The sequence below is a fragment of the Oncorhynchus clarkii genome, unplaced genomic scaffold (assembly GCF_045791955.1).
Source record: "Oncorhynchus clarkii lewisi isolate Uvic-CL-2024 unplaced genomic scaffold, UVic_Ocla_1.0 unplaced_contig_1101_pilon_pilon, whole genome shotgun sequence".
Taxonomy (NCBI): Eukaryota; Metazoa; Chordata; class Actinopteri; order Salmoniformes; family Salmonidae; genus Oncorhynchus; species Oncorhynchus clarkii.
Window position 1 is genome coordinate 15001 of NW_027258103.1, and position 12133 is coordinate 27133.

At 45.0% G+C, this 12133-nt stretch overlaps 34 non-coding genes and 1 pseudogene across 34 annotated transcripts; all 35 read left to right on the forward strand.

The window, feature by feature from the left end:
* Positions 1–5: 5 nt before the first annotated feature.
* On the forward strand, positions 6–124 carry LOC139395629 (5S ribosomal RNA). The gene has a single exon (XR_011630547.1). It is a non-coding gene; the product is annotated as a 5S ribosomal RNA (ribosomal RNA).
* Positions 125–384: 260 nt separating this feature from the next.
* LOC139395630 (5S ribosomal RNA) lies at positions 385–503 on the forward strand. The gene has a single exon (XR_011630548.1). It is a non-coding gene; the product is annotated as a 5S ribosomal RNA (ribosomal RNA).
* A 260-nt stretch (positions 504–763) lies between these two features.
* LOC139395631 (5S ribosomal RNA) lies at positions 764–882 on the forward strand. Its single transcript, XR_011630549.1, has one exon. It is a non-coding gene; the product is annotated as a 5S ribosomal RNA (ribosomal RNA).
* A 260-nt stretch (positions 883–1142) lies between these two features.
* LOC139395632 (5S ribosomal RNA) lies at positions 1143–1261 on the forward strand. Its single transcript, XR_011630550.1, has one exon. It is a non-coding gene; the product is annotated as a 5S ribosomal RNA (ribosomal RNA).
* Positions 1262–1521: 260 nt separating this feature from the next.
* On the forward strand, positions 1522–1640 carry LOC139395633 (5S ribosomal RNA). Its single transcript, XR_011630551.1, has one exon. It is a non-coding gene; the product is annotated as a 5S ribosomal RNA (ribosomal RNA).
* A 260-nt stretch (positions 1641–1900) lies between these two features.
* Positions 1901–2019, forward strand: LOC139395634 (5S ribosomal RNA). Its single transcript, XR_011630552.1, has one exon. It is a non-coding gene; the product is annotated as a 5S ribosomal RNA (ribosomal RNA).
* A 177-nt stretch (positions 2020–2196) lies between these two features.
* Positions 2197–2315, forward strand: LOC139395636 (5S ribosomal RNA). The gene has a single exon (XR_011630554.1). It is a non-coding gene; the product is annotated as a 5S ribosomal RNA (ribosomal RNA).
* Positions 2316–2492: 177 nt separating this feature from the next.
* Positions 2493–2611, forward strand: LOC139395637 (5S ribosomal RNA). Its single transcript, XR_011630555.1, has one exon. It is a non-coding gene; the product is annotated as a 5S ribosomal RNA (ribosomal RNA).
* Positions 2612–2871: 260 nt separating this feature from the next.
* Positions 2872–2990, forward strand: LOC139395638 (5S ribosomal RNA). Its single transcript, XR_011630556.1, has one exon. It is a non-coding gene; the product is annotated as a 5S ribosomal RNA (ribosomal RNA).
* A 260-nt stretch (positions 2991–3250) lies between these two features.
* Positions 3251–3369, forward strand: LOC139395639 (5S ribosomal RNA). The gene has a single exon (XR_011630557.1). It is a non-coding gene; the product is annotated as a 5S ribosomal RNA (ribosomal RNA).
* A 177-nt stretch (positions 3370–3546) lies between these two features.
* Positions 3547–3665, forward strand: LOC139395640 (5S ribosomal RNA). The gene has a single exon (XR_011630558.1). It is a non-coding gene; the product is annotated as a 5S ribosomal RNA (ribosomal RNA).
* Positions 3666–3925: 260 nt separating this feature from the next.
* On the forward strand, positions 3926–4044 carry LOC139395642 (5S ribosomal RNA). Its single transcript, XR_011630559.1, has one exon. It is a non-coding gene; the product is annotated as a 5S ribosomal RNA (ribosomal RNA).
* A 260-nt stretch (positions 4045–4304) lies between these two features.
* Positions 4305–4423, forward strand: LOC139395643 (5S ribosomal RNA). The gene has a single exon (XR_011630560.1). It is a non-coding gene; the product is annotated as a 5S ribosomal RNA (ribosomal RNA).
* A 260-nt stretch (positions 4424–4683) lies between these two features.
* Positions 4684–4802, forward strand: LOC139395644 (5S ribosomal RNA). The gene has a single exon (XR_011630561.1). It is a non-coding gene; the product is annotated as a 5S ribosomal RNA (ribosomal RNA).
* A 260-nt stretch (positions 4803–5062) lies between these two features.
* LOC139395645 (5S ribosomal RNA) lies at positions 5063–5181 on the forward strand. Its single transcript, XR_011630562.1, has one exon. It is a non-coding gene; the product is annotated as a 5S ribosomal RNA (ribosomal RNA).
* Positions 5182–5441: 260 nt separating this feature from the next.
* On the forward strand, positions 5442–5563 carry LOC139395622 (5S ribosomal RNA; annotated as a pseudogene).
* Positions 5564–5740: 177 nt separating this feature from the next.
* LOC139395646 (5S ribosomal RNA) lies at positions 5741–5859 on the forward strand. The gene has a single exon (XR_011630563.1). It is a non-coding gene; the product is annotated as a 5S ribosomal RNA (ribosomal RNA).
* Positions 5860–6119: 260 nt separating this feature from the next.
* Positions 6120–6238, forward strand: LOC139395648 (5S ribosomal RNA). The gene has a single exon (XR_011630565.1). It is a non-coding gene; the product is annotated as a 5S ribosomal RNA (ribosomal RNA).
* A 177-nt stretch (positions 6239–6415) lies between these two features.
* LOC139395649 (5S ribosomal RNA) lies at positions 6416–6534 on the forward strand. Its single transcript, XR_011630566.1, has one exon. It is a non-coding gene; the product is annotated as a 5S ribosomal RNA (ribosomal RNA).
* A 260-nt stretch (positions 6535–6794) lies between these two features.
* LOC139395650 (5S ribosomal RNA) lies at positions 6795–6913 on the forward strand. The gene has a single exon (XR_011630567.1). It is a non-coding gene; the product is annotated as a 5S ribosomal RNA (ribosomal RNA).
* Positions 6914–7173: 260 nt separating this feature from the next.
* On the forward strand, positions 7174–7292 carry LOC139395651 (5S ribosomal RNA). The gene has a single exon (XR_011630568.1). It is a non-coding gene; the product is annotated as a 5S ribosomal RNA (ribosomal RNA).
* Positions 7293–7552: 260 nt separating this feature from the next.
* On the forward strand, positions 7553–7671 carry LOC139395652 (5S ribosomal RNA). The gene has a single exon (XR_011630569.1). It is a non-coding gene; the product is annotated as a 5S ribosomal RNA (ribosomal RNA).
* A 248-nt stretch (positions 7672–7919) lies between these two features.
* LOC139395388 (5S ribosomal RNA) lies at positions 7920–8038 on the forward strand. The gene has a single exon (XR_011630320.1). It is a non-coding gene; the product is annotated as a 5S ribosomal RNA (ribosomal RNA).
* A 260-nt stretch (positions 8039–8298) lies between these two features.
* Positions 8299–8417, forward strand: LOC139395389 (5S ribosomal RNA). The gene has a single exon (XR_011630321.1). It is a non-coding gene; the product is annotated as a 5S ribosomal RNA (ribosomal RNA).
* A 177-nt stretch (positions 8418–8594) lies between these two features.
* On the forward strand, positions 8595–8713 carry LOC139395390 (5S ribosomal RNA). The gene has a single exon (XR_011630322.1). It is a non-coding gene; the product is annotated as a 5S ribosomal RNA (ribosomal RNA).
* A 260-nt stretch (positions 8714–8973) lies between these two features.
* On the forward strand, positions 8974–9092 carry LOC139395391 (5S ribosomal RNA). The gene has a single exon (XR_011630323.1). It is a non-coding gene; the product is annotated as a 5S ribosomal RNA (ribosomal RNA).
* Positions 9093–9269: 177 nt separating this feature from the next.
* On the forward strand, positions 9270–9388 carry LOC139395392 (5S ribosomal RNA). The gene has a single exon (XR_011630324.1). It is a non-coding gene; the product is annotated as a 5S ribosomal RNA (ribosomal RNA).
* A 177-nt stretch (positions 9389–9565) lies between these two features.
* On the forward strand, positions 9566–9684 carry LOC139395395 (5S ribosomal RNA). Its single transcript, XR_011630326.1, has one exon. It is a non-coding gene; the product is annotated as a 5S ribosomal RNA (ribosomal RNA).
* Positions 9685–9861: 177 nt separating this feature from the next.
* LOC139395396 (5S ribosomal RNA) lies at positions 9862–9980 on the forward strand. Its single transcript, XR_011630327.1, has one exon. It is a non-coding gene; the product is annotated as a 5S ribosomal RNA (ribosomal RNA).
* A 177-nt stretch (positions 9981–10157) lies between these two features.
* Positions 10158–10276, forward strand: LOC139395397 (5S ribosomal RNA). Its single transcript, XR_011630328.1, has one exon. It is a non-coding gene; the product is annotated as a 5S ribosomal RNA (ribosomal RNA).
* Positions 10277–10536: 260 nt separating this feature from the next.
* LOC139395398 (5S ribosomal RNA) lies at positions 10537–10655 on the forward strand. The gene has a single exon (XR_011630329.1). It is a non-coding gene; the product is annotated as a 5S ribosomal RNA (ribosomal RNA).
* Positions 10656–10915: 260 nt separating this feature from the next.
* Positions 10916–11034, forward strand: LOC139395399 (5S ribosomal RNA). Its single transcript, XR_011630330.1, has one exon. It is a non-coding gene; the product is annotated as a 5S ribosomal RNA (ribosomal RNA).
* A 177-nt stretch (positions 11035–11211) lies between these two features.
* On the forward strand, positions 11212–11330 carry LOC139395400 (5S ribosomal RNA). Its single transcript, XR_011630331.1, has one exon. It is a non-coding gene; the product is annotated as a 5S ribosomal RNA (ribosomal RNA).
* Positions 11331–11507: 177 nt separating this feature from the next.
* Positions 11508–11626, forward strand: LOC139395401 (5S ribosomal RNA). Its single transcript, XR_011630332.1, has one exon. It is a non-coding gene; the product is annotated as a 5S ribosomal RNA (ribosomal RNA).
* Positions 11627–11886: 260 nt separating this feature from the next.
* Positions 11887–12005, forward strand: LOC139395402 (5S ribosomal RNA). The gene has a single exon (XR_011630333.1). It is a non-coding gene; the product is annotated as a 5S ribosomal RNA (ribosomal RNA).
* The last annotated feature ends 128 nt before the right edge of the window (positions 12006–12133 follow it).

The following is a 12133-nucleotide window of genomic DNA, read 5'->3' on the forward strand; positions in this document are numbered from 1 at the left end:
TTCTCGCTTACGGCCACACCGGCCTGAGTACGCCTGATCTCGTCCGATCTCGGAAGCTAAGCAGGGTCGGGCCTGGTTAGTACTTGGATGGGAGACCGCCTGGGAATACCAGGTGCTGTAAGCTTTTTGTCACTGCCTTGTGGAATTTCAACTCTTTGTCCGTTTTTTCCCACAAGGCTGAAATATGTGCCCTCGCTTTGAAATAAGTAAGCAAGGTTAGTTTGTATTTCATCCAACAATCTGTGCTACAAATTATGGCTACAGTATATGCAATTTCTTCCACTTTTTGAGTGACACAAAGATGCTTATCTAAATGGTGAAAATGCAACAGCTGTTAATCAGGCTCACTTTGACTTTACATAGTGCACCAAGAGATAGTTTCTCGCTTACGGCCACACCGGCCTGAGTACGCCTGATCTCGTCCGATCTCGGAAGCTAAGCAGGGTCGGGCCTGGTTAGTACTTGGATGGGAGACCGCCTGGGAATACCAGGTGCTGTAAGCTTTTTGTCACTGCCTTGTGGAATTTCAACTCTTTGTCCGTTTTTTCCCACAAGGCTGAAATATGTGCCCTCGCTTTGAAATAAGTAAGCAAGGTTAGTTTGTATTTCATCCAACAATCTGTGCTACAAATTATGGCTACAGTATATGCAATTTCTTCCACTTTTTGAGTGACACAAAGATGCTTATCTAAATGGTGAAAATGCAACAGCTGTTAATCAGGCTCACTTTGACTTTACATAGTGCACCAAGAGATAGTTTCTCGCTTACGGCCACACCGGCCTGAGTACGCCTGATCTCGTCCGATCTCGGAAGCTAAGCAGGGTCGGGCCTGGTTAGTACTTGGATGGGAGACCGCCTGGGAATACCAGGTGCTGTAAGCTTTTTGTCACTGCCTTGTGGAATTTCAACTCTTTGTCCGTTTTTTCCCACAAGGCTGAAATATGTGCCCTCGCTTTGAAATAAGTAAGCAAGGTTAGTTTGTATTTCATCCAACAATCTGTGCTACAAATTATGGCTACAGTATATGCAATTTCTTCCACTTTTTGAGTGACACAAAGATGCTTATCTAAATGGTGAAAATGCAACAGCTGTTAATCAGGCTCACTTTGACTTTACATAGTGCACCAAGAGATAGTTTCTCGCTTACGGCCACACCGGCCTGAGTACGCCTGATCTCGTCCGATCTCGGAAGCTAAGCAGGGTCGGGCCTGGTTAGTACTTGGATGGGAGACCGCCTGGGAATACCAGGTGCTGTAAGCTTTTTGTCACTGCCTTGTGGAATTTCAACTCTTTGTCCGTTTTTTCCCACAAGGCTGAAATATGTGCCCTCGCTTTGAAATAAGTAAGCAAGGTTAGTTTGTATTTCATCCAACAATCTGTGCCACAAATTATGGCTACAGTATATGCAATTTCTTCCACTTTTTGAGTGACACAAAGATGCTTATCTAAATGGTGAAAATGCAACAGCTGTTAATCAGGCTCACTTTGACTTTACATAGTGCACCAAGAGATAGTTTCTCGCTTACGGCCACACCGGCCTGAGTACGCCTGATCTCGTCCGATCTCGGAAGCTAAGCAGGGTCGGGCCTGGTTAGTACTTGGATGGGAGACCGCCTGGGAATACCAGGTGCTGTAAGCTTTTTGTCACTGCCTTGTGGAATTTCAACTCTTTGTCCGTTTTTTCCCACAAGGCTGAAATATGTGCCCTCGCTTTGAAATAAGTAAGCAAGGTTAGTTTGTATTTCATCCAACAATCTGTGCTACAAATTATGGCTACAGTATATGCAATTTCTTCCACTTTTTGAGTGACACAAAGATGCTTATCTAAATGGTGAAAATGCAACAGCTGTTAATCAGGCTCACTTTGACTTTACATAGTGCACCAAGAGATAGTTTCTCGCTTACGGCCACACCGGCCTGAGTACGCCTGATCTCGTCCGATCTCGGAAGCTAAGCAGGGTCGGGCCTGGTTAGTACTTGGATGGGAGACCGCCTGGGAATACCAGGTGCTGTAAGCTTTTTGTCACTGCCTTGTGGAATTTCAACTCTTTGTCCGTTTTTTCCCACAAGGCTGAAATATGTGCCCTCGCTTTGAAATAAGTAAGCAAGGTTAGTTTGTATTTCATCCAACAATCTGTACTACAAATTATGGCTACAGTATATGCAATTTCATCCACTTTTTGAGATTGCCTTTCGCTTACGGCCACACCGGCCTGAGTACGCCTGATCTCGTCCGATCTCGGAAGCTAAGCAGGGTCGGGCCTGGTTAGTACTTGGATGGGAGACCGCCTGGGAATACCAGGTGCTGTAAGCTTTTTGTCACTGCCTTGTGGAATTTCAACTCTTTGTCCGTTTTTTCCCACAAGGCTGAAATATGTGCCCTCGCTTTGAAATAAGTAAGCAAGGTTAGTTTGTATTTCATCCAACAATCTGTACCACAAATTATGGCTACAGTATATGCAATTTCATCCACTTTTTGAGATTGCCTTTCGCTTACGGCCACACCGGCCTGAGTACGCCTGATCTCGTCCGATCTCGGAAGCTAAGCAGGGTCGGGCCTGGTTAGTACTTGGATGGGAGACCGCCTGGGAATACCAGGTGCTGTAAGCTTTTTGTCACTGCCTTGTGGAATTTCAACTCTTTGTCCGTTTTTTCCCACAAGGCTGAAATATGTGCCCTCGCTTTGAAATAAGTAAGCAAGGTTAGTTTGTATTTCATCCAACAATCTGTGCTACAAATTATGGCTACAGTATATGCAATTTCTTCCACTTTTTGAGTGACACAAAGATGCTTATCTAAATGGTGAAAATGCAACAGCTGTTAATCAGGCTCACTTTGACTTTACATAGTGCACCAAGAGATAGTTTCTCGCTTACGGCCACACCGGCCTGAGTACGCCTGATCTCGTCCGATCTCGGAAGCTAAGCAGGGTCGGGCCTGGTTAGTACTTGGATGGGAGACCGCCTGGGAATACCAGGTGCTGTAAGCTTTTTGTCACTGCCTTGTGGAATTTCAACTCTTTGTCCGTTTTTTCCCACAAGGCTGAAATATGTGCCCTCGCTTTGAAATAAGTAAGCAAGGTTAGTTTGTATTTCATCCAACAATCTGTGCTACAAATTATGGCTACAGTATATGCAATTTCTTCCACTTTTTGAGTGACACAAAGATGCTTATCTAAATGGTGAAAATGCAACAGCTGTTAATCAGGCTCACTTTGACTTTACATAGTGCACCAAGAGATAGTTTCTCGCTTACGGCCACACCGGCCTGAGTACGCCTGATCTCGTCCGATCTCGGAAGCTAAGCAGGGTCGGGCCTGGTTAGTACTTGGATGGGAGACCGCCTGGGAATACCAGGTGCTGTAAGCTTTTTGTCACTGCCTTGTGGAATTTCAACTCTTTGTCCGTTTTTTCCCACAAGGCTGAAATATGTGCCCTCGCTTTGAAATAAGTAAGCAAGGTTAGTTTGTATTTCATCCAACAATCTGTACCACAAATTATGGCTACAGTATATGCAATTTCATCCACTTTTTGAGATTGCCTTTCGCTTACGGCCACACCGGCCTGAGTACGCCTGATCTCGTCCGATCTCGGAAGCTAAGCAGGGTCGGGCCTGGTTAGTACTTGGATGGGAGACCGCCTGGGAATACCAGGTGCTGTAAGCTTTTTGTCACTGCCTTGTGGAATTTCAACTCTTTGTCCGTTTTTTCCCACAAGGCTGAAATATGTGCCCTCGCTTTGAAATAAGTAAGCAAGGTTAGTTTGTATTTCATCCAACAATCTGTGCTACAAATTATGGCTACAGTATATGCAATTTCTTCCACTTTTTGAGTGACACAAAGATGCTTATCTAAATGGTGAAAATGCAACAGCTGTTAATCAGGCTCACTTTGACTTTACATAGTGCACCAAGAGATAGTTTCTCGCTTACGGCCACACCGGCCTGAGTACGCCTGATCTCGTCCGATCTCGGAAGCTAAGCAGGGTCGGGCCTGGTTAGTACTTGGATGGGAGACCGCCTGGGAATACCAGGTGCTGTAAGCTTTTTGTCACTGCCTTGTGGAATTTCAACTCTTTGTCCGTTTTTTCCCACAAGGCTGAAATATGTGCCCTCGCTTTGAAATAAGTAAGCAAGGTTAGTTTGTATTTCATCCAACAATCTGTGCTACAAATTATGGCTACAGTATATGCAATTTCTTCCACTTTTTGAGTGACACAAAGATGCTTATCTAAATGGTGAAAATGCAACAGCTGTTAATCAGGCTCACTTTGACTTTACATAGTGCACCAAGAGATAGTTTCTCGCTTACGGCCACACCGGCCTGAGTACGCCTGATCTCGTCCGATCTCGGAAGCTAAGCAGGGTCGGGCCTGGTTAGTACTTGGATGGGAGACCGCCTGGGAATACCAGGTGCTGTAAGCTTTTTGTCACTGCCTTGTGGAATTTCAACTCTTTGTCCGTTTTTTCCCACAAGGCTGAAATATGTGCCCTCGCTTTGAAATAAGTAAGCAAGGTTAGTTTGTATTTCATCCAACAATCTGTGCTACAAATTATGGCTACAGTATATGCAATTTCTTCCACTTTTTGAGTGACACAAAGATGCTTATCTAAATGGTGAAAATGCAACAGCTGTTAATCAGGCTCACTTTGACTTTACATAGTGCACCAAGAGATAGTTTCTCGCTTACGGCCACACCGGCCTGAGTACGCCTGATCTCGTCCGATCTCGGAAGCTAAGCAGGGTCGGGCCTGGTTAGTACTTGGATGGGAGACCGCCTGGGAATACCAGGTGCTGTAAGCTTTTTGTCACTGCCTTGTGGAATTTCAACTCTTTGTCCGTTTTTTCCCACAAGGCTGAAATATGTGCCCTCGCTTTGAAATAAGTAAGCAAGGTTAGTTTGTATTTCATCCAACAATCTGTGCTACAAATTATGGCTACAGTATATGCAATTTCTTCCACTTTTTGAGTGACACAAAGATGCTTATCTAAATGGTGAAAATGCAACAGCTGTTAATCAGGCTCACTTTGACTTTACATAGTGCACCAAGAGATAGTTTCTCGCTTACGGCCACACCGGCCTGAGTACGCCTGATCTCGTCCGATCTCGGAAGCTAAGCAGGGTCGGGCCTGGTTAGTACTTGGATGGGAGACCGCCTGGGAATACCAGGTGCTGTAAGCTTTTTGTCACTGCCTTGTGGAATTTCAACTCTTTGTCCGTTTTTTCCCACAAGGCTGAAATATGTGCCCTCGCTTTGAAATAAGTAAGCAAGGTTAGTTTGTATTTCATCCAACAATCTGTGCTACAAATTATGGCTACAGTATATGCAATTTCTTCCACTTTTTGAGTGACACAAAGATGCTTATCTAAATGGTGAAAATGCAACAGCTGTTAATCAGGCTCACTTTGACTTTACATAGTGCACCAAGAGATAGTTTCTCGCTTACGGCCACACCGGCCTGAGTACGCCTGATCTCGTCCGATCTCGGAAGCTAAGCAGGGTCGGGCCTGTTAGGTAGTACTTGGATGGGAGACCGCCTGGGAATACCAGGTGCTGTAAGCTTTTTGTCACTGCCTTGTGGAATTTCAACTCTTTGTCCGTTTTTTCCCACAAGGCTGAAATATGTGCCCTCGCTTTGAAATAAGTAAGCAAGGTTAGTTTGTATTTCATCCAACAATCTGTACCACAAATTATGGCTACAGTATATGCAATTTCATCCACTTTTTGAGATTGCCTTTCGCTTACGGCCACACCGGCCTGAGTACGCCTGATCTCGTCCGATCTCGGAAGCTAAGCAGGGTCGGGCCTGGTTAGTACTTGGATGGGAGACCGCCTGGGAATACCAGGTGCTGTAAGCTTTTTGTCACTGCCTTGTGGAATTTCAACTCTTTGTCCGTTTTTTCCCACAAGGCTGAAATATGTGCCCTCGCTTTGAAATAAGTAAGCAAGGTTAGTTTGTATTTCATCCAACAATCTGTGCTACAAATTATGGCTACAGTATATGCAATTTCTTCCACTTTTTGAGTGACACAAAGATGCTTATCTAAATGGTGAAAATGCAACAGCTGTTAATCAGGCTCACTTTGACTTTACATAGTGCACCAAGAGATAGTTTCTCGCTTACGGCCACACCGGCCTGAGTACGCCTGATCTCGTCCGATCTCGGAAGCTAAGCAGGGTCGGGCCTGGTTAGTACTTGGATGGGAGACCGCCTGGGAATACCAGGTGCTGTAAGCTTTTTGTCACTGCCTTGTGGAATTTCAACTCTTTGTCCGTTTTTTCCCACAAGGCTGAAATATGTGCCCTCGCTTTGAAATAAGTAAGCAAGGTTAGTTTGTATTTCATCCAACAATCTGTACCACAAATTATGGCTACAGTATATGCAATTTCATCCACTTTTTGAGATTGCCTTTCGCTTACGGCCACACCGGCCTGAGTACGCCTGATCTCGTCCGATCTCGGAAGCTAAGCAGGGTCGGGCCTGGTTAGTACTTGGATGGGAGACCGCCTGGGAATACCAGGTGCTGTAAGCTTTTTGTCACTGCCTTGTGGAATTTCAACTCTTTGTCCGTTTTTTCCCACAAGGCTGAAATATGTGCCCTCGCTTTGAAATAAGTAAGCAAGGTTAGTTTGTATTTCATCCAACAATCTGTGCTACAAATTATGGCTACAGTATATGCAATTTCTTCCACTTTTTGAGTGACACAAAGATGCTTATCTAAATGGTGAAAATGCAACAGCTGTTAATCAGGCTCACTTTGACTTTACATAGTGCACCAAGAGATAGTTTCTCGCTTACGGCCACACCGGCCTGAGTACGCCTGATCTCGTCCGATCTCGGAAGCTAAGCAGGGTCGGGCCTGGTTAGTACTTGGATGGGAGACCGCCTGGGAATACCAGGTGCTGTAAGCTTTTTGTCACTGCCTTGTGGAATTTCAACTCTTTGTCCGTTTTTTCCCACAAGGCTGAAATATGTGCCCTCGCTTTGAAATAAGTAAGCAAGGTTAGTTTGTATTTCATCCAACAATCTGTGCTACAAATTATGGCTACAGTATATGCAATTTCTTCCACTTTTTGAGTGACACAAAGATGCTTATCTAAATGGTGAAAATGCAACAGCTGTTAATCAGGCTCACTTTGACTTTACATAGTGCACCAAGAGATAGTTTCTCGCTTACGGCCACACCGGCCTGAGTACGCCTGATCTCGTCCGATCTCGGAAGCTAAGCAGGGTCGGGCCTGGTTAGTACTTGGATGGGAGACCGCCTGGGAATACCAGGTGCTGTAAGCTTTTTGTCACTGCCTTGTGGAATTTCAACTCTTTGTCCGTTTTTTCCCACAAGGCTGAAATATGTGCCCTCGCTTTGAAATAAGTAAGCAAGGTTAGTTTGTATTTCATCCAACAATCTGTGCTACAAATTATGGCTACAGTATATGCAATTTCTTCCACTTTTTGAGTGACACAAAGATGCTTATCTAAATGGTGAAAATGCAACAGCTGTTAATCAGGCTCACTTTGACTTTACATAGTGCACCAAGAGATAGTTTCTCGCTTACGGCCACACCGGCCTGAGTACGCCTGATCTCGTCCGATCTCGGAAGCTAAGCAGGGTCGGGCCTGGTTAGTACTTGGATGGGAGACCGCCTGGGAATACCAGGTGCTGTAAGCTTTTTGTCACTGCCTTGTGGAATTTCAACTCTTTGTCCGTTTTTTCCCACAAGGCTGAAATATGTGCCCTCGCTTTGAAATAAGTAAGCAAGGTTAGTTTGTATTTCATCCAACAATCTGTACCACAAATTATGGCTACAGTATATGTACTTTTTGAGTGACACAAAGATGCTTTCTAAATGGTGAAAATGCAACAGCTGTTAATCAGGCTCACTTTGACTTTACATAGTGCACCAAGAGATAGTTTTCGCTTACGGCCACACCGGCCTGAGTACGCCTGATCTCGTCCGATCTCGGAAGCTAAGCAGGGTCGGGCCTGGTTAGTACTTGGATGGGAGACCGCCTGGGAATACCAGGTGCTGTAAGCTTTTTGTCACTGCCTTGTGGAATTTCAACTCTTTGTCCGTTTTTTCCCACAAGGCTGAAATATGTGCCCTCGCTTTGAAATAAGTAAGCAAGGTTAGTTTGTATTTCATCCAACAATCTGTGCTACAAATTATGGCTACAGTATATGCAATTTCTTCCACTTTTTGAGTGACACAAAGATGCTTATCTAAATGGTGAAAATGCAACAGCTGTTAATCAGGCTCACTTTGACTTTACATAGTGCACCAAGAGATAGTTTCTCGCTTACGGCCACACCGGCCTGAGTACGCCTGATCTCGTCCGATCTCGGAAGCTAAGCAGGGTCGGGCCTGGTTAGTACTTGGATGGGAGACCGCCTGGGAATACCAGGTGCTGTAAGCTTTTTGTCACTGCCTTGTGGAATTTCAACTCTTTGTCCGTTTTTTCCCACAAGGCTGAAATATGTGCCCTCGCTTTGAAATAAGTAAGCAAGGTTAGTTTGTATTTCATCCAACAATCTGTACCACAAATTATGGCTACAGTATATGCAATTTCATCCACTTTTTGAGATTGCCTTTCGCTTACGGCCACACCGGCCTGAGTACGCCTGATCTCGTCCGATCTCGGAAGCTAAGCAGGGTCGGGCCTGGTTAGTACTTGGATGGGAGACCGCCTGGGAATACCAGGTGCTGTAAGCTTTTTGTCACTGCCTTGTGGAATTTCAACTCTTTGTCCGTTTTTTCCCACAAGGCTGAAATATGTGCCCTCGCTTTGAAATAAGTAAGCAAGGTTAGTTTGTATTTCATCCAACAATCTGTGCTACAAATTATGGCTACAGTATATGCAATTTCTTCCACTTTTTGAGTGACACAAAGATGCTTATCTAAATGGTGAAAATGCAACAGCTGTTAATCAGGCTCACTTTGACTTTACATAGTGCACCAAGAGATAGTTTCTCGCTTACGGCCACACCGGCCTGAGTACGCCTGATCTCGTCCGATCTCGGAAGCTAAGCAGGGTCGGGCCTGGTTAGTACTTGGATGGGAGACCGCCTGGGAATACCAGGTGCTGTAAGCTTTTTGTCACTGCCTTGTGGAATTTCAACTCTTTGTCCGTTTTTTCCCACAAGGCTGAAATATGTGCCCTCGCTTTGAAATAAGTAAGCAAGGTTAGTTTGTATTTCATCCAACAATCTGTACCACAAATTATGGCTACAGTATATGCAATTTCATCCACTTTTTGAGATTGCCTTTCGCTTACGGCCACACCGGCCTGAGTACGCCTGATCTCGTCCGATCTCGGAAGCTAAGCAGGGTCGGGCCTGGTTAGTACTTGGATGGGAGACCGCCTGGGAATACCAGGTGCTGTAAGCTTTTTGTCACTGCCTTGTGGAATTTCAACTCTTTGTCCGTTTTTTCCCACAAGGCTGAAATATGTGCCCTCGCTTTGAAATAAGTAAGCAAGGTTAGTTTGTATTTCATCCAACAATCTGTGCCACAAATTATGGCTACAGTATATGCAATTTCATCCACTTTTTGAGATTGCCTTTCGCTTACGGCCACACCGGCCTGAGTACGCCTGATCTCGTCCGATCTCGGAAGCTAAGCAGGGTCGGGCCTGGTTAGTACTTGGATGGGAGACCGCCTGGGAATACCAGGTGCTGTAAGCTTTTTGTCACTGCCTTGTGGAATTTCAACTCTTTGTCCGTTTTTTCCCACAAGGCTGAAATATGTGCCCTCGCTTTGAAATAAGTAAGCAAGGTTAGTTTGTATTTCATCCAACAATCTGTACCACAAATTATGGCTACAGTATATGCAATTTCATCCACTTTTTGAGATTGCCTTTCGCTTACGGCCACACCGGCCTGAGTACGCCTGATCTCGTCCGATCTCGGAAGCTAAGCAGGGTCGGGCCTGGTTAGTACTTGGATGGGAGACCGCCTGGGAATACCAGGTGCTGTAAGCTTTTTGTCACTGCCTTGTGGAATTTCAACTCTTTGTCCGTTTTTTCCCACAAGGCTGAAATATGTGCCCTCGCTTTGAAATAAGTAAGCAAGGTTAGTTTGTATTTCATCCAACAATCTGTACCACAAATTATGGCTACAGTATATGCAATTTCATCCACTTTTTGAGATTGCCTTTCGCTTACGGCCACACCGGCCTGAGTACGCCTGATCTCGTCCGATCTCGGAAGCTAAGCAGGGTCGGGCCTGGTTAGTACTTGGATGGGAGACCGCCTGGGAATACCAGGTGCTGTAAGCTTTTTGTCACTGCCTTGTGGAATTTCAACTCTTTGTCCGTTTTTTCCCACAAGGCTGAAATATGTGCCCTCGCTTTGAAATAAGTAAGCAAGGTTAGTTTGTATTTCATCCAACAATCTGTGCTACAAATTATGGCTACAGTATATGCAATTTCTTCCACTTTTTGAGTGACACAAAGATGCTTATCTAAATGGTGAAAATGCAACAGCTGTTAATCAGGCTCACTTTGACTTTACATAGTGCACCAAGAGATAGTTTCTCGCTTACGGCCACACCGGCCTGAGTACGCCTGATCTCGTCCGATCTCGGAAGCTAAGCAGGGTCGGGCCTGGTTAGTACTTGGATGGGAGACCGCCTGGGAATACCAGGTGCTGTAAGCTTTTTGTCACTGCCTTGTGGAATTTCAACTCTTTGTCCGTTTTTTCCCACAAGGCTGAAATATGTGCCCTCGCTTTGAAATAAGTAAGCAAGGTTAGTTTGTATTTCATCCAACAATCTGTACCACAAATTATGGCTACAGTATATGCAATTTCTTCCACTTTTTGAGTGACACAAAGATGCTTATCTAAATGGTGAAAATGCAACAGCTGTTAATCAGGCTCACTTTGACTTTACATAGTGCACCAAGAGATAGTTTCTCGCTTACGGCCACACCGGCCTGAGTACGCCTGATCTCGTCCGATCTCGGAAGCTAAGCAGGGTCGGGCCTGGTTAGTACTTGGATGGGAGACCGCCTGGGAATACCAGGTGCTGTAAGCTTTTTGTCACTGCCTTGTGGAATTTCAACTCTTTGTCCGTTTTTTCCCACAAGGCTGAAATATGTGCCCTCGCTTTGAAATAAGTAAGCAAGGTTAGTTTGTATTTCATCCAACAATCTGTACCACAAATTATGGCTACAGTATATGCAATTTCATCCACTTTTTGAGATTGCCTTTCGCTTACGGCCACACCGGCCTGAGTACGCCTGATCTCGTCCGATCTCGGAAGCTAAGCAGGGTCGGGCCTGGTTAGTACTTGGATGGGAGACCGCCTGGGAATACCAGGTGCTGTAAGCTTTTTGTCACTGCCTTGTGGAATTTCAACTCTTTGTCCGTTTTTTCCCACAAGGCTGAAATATGTGCCCTCGCTTTGAAATAAGTAAGCAAGGTTAGTTTGTATTTCATCCAACAATCTGTACCACAAATTATGGCTACAGTATATGCAATTTCATCCACTTTTTGAGATTGCCTTTCGCTTACGGCCACACCGGCCTGAGTACGCCTGATCTCGTCCGATCTCGGAAGCTAAGCAGGGTCGGGCCTGGTTAGTACTTGGATGGGAGACCGCCTGGGAATACCAGGTGCTGTAAGCTTTTTGTCACTGCCTTGTGGAATTTCAACTCTTTGTCCGTTTTTTCCCACAAGGCTGAAATATGTGCCCTCGCTTTGAAATAAGTAAGCAAGGTTAGTTTGTATTTCATCCAACAATCTGTGCTACAAATTATGGCTACAGTATATGCAATTTCTTCCACTTTTTGAGTGACACAAAGATGCTTATCTAAATGGTGAAAATGCAACAGCTGTTAATCAGGCTCACTTTGACTTTACATAGTGCACCAAGAGATAGTTTCTCGCTTACGGCCACACCGGCCTGAGTACGCCTGATCTCGTCCGATCTCGGAAGCTAAGCAGGGTCGGGCCTGGTTAGTACTTGGATGGGAGACCGCCTGGGAATACCAGGTGCTGTAAGCTTTTTGTCACTGCCTTGTGGAATTTCAACTCTTTGTCCGTTTTTTCCCACAAGGCTGAAATATGTGCCCTCGCTTTGAAATAAGTAAGCAAGGTTAGTTTGTATTTCATCCAACAATCTGTACCACAAA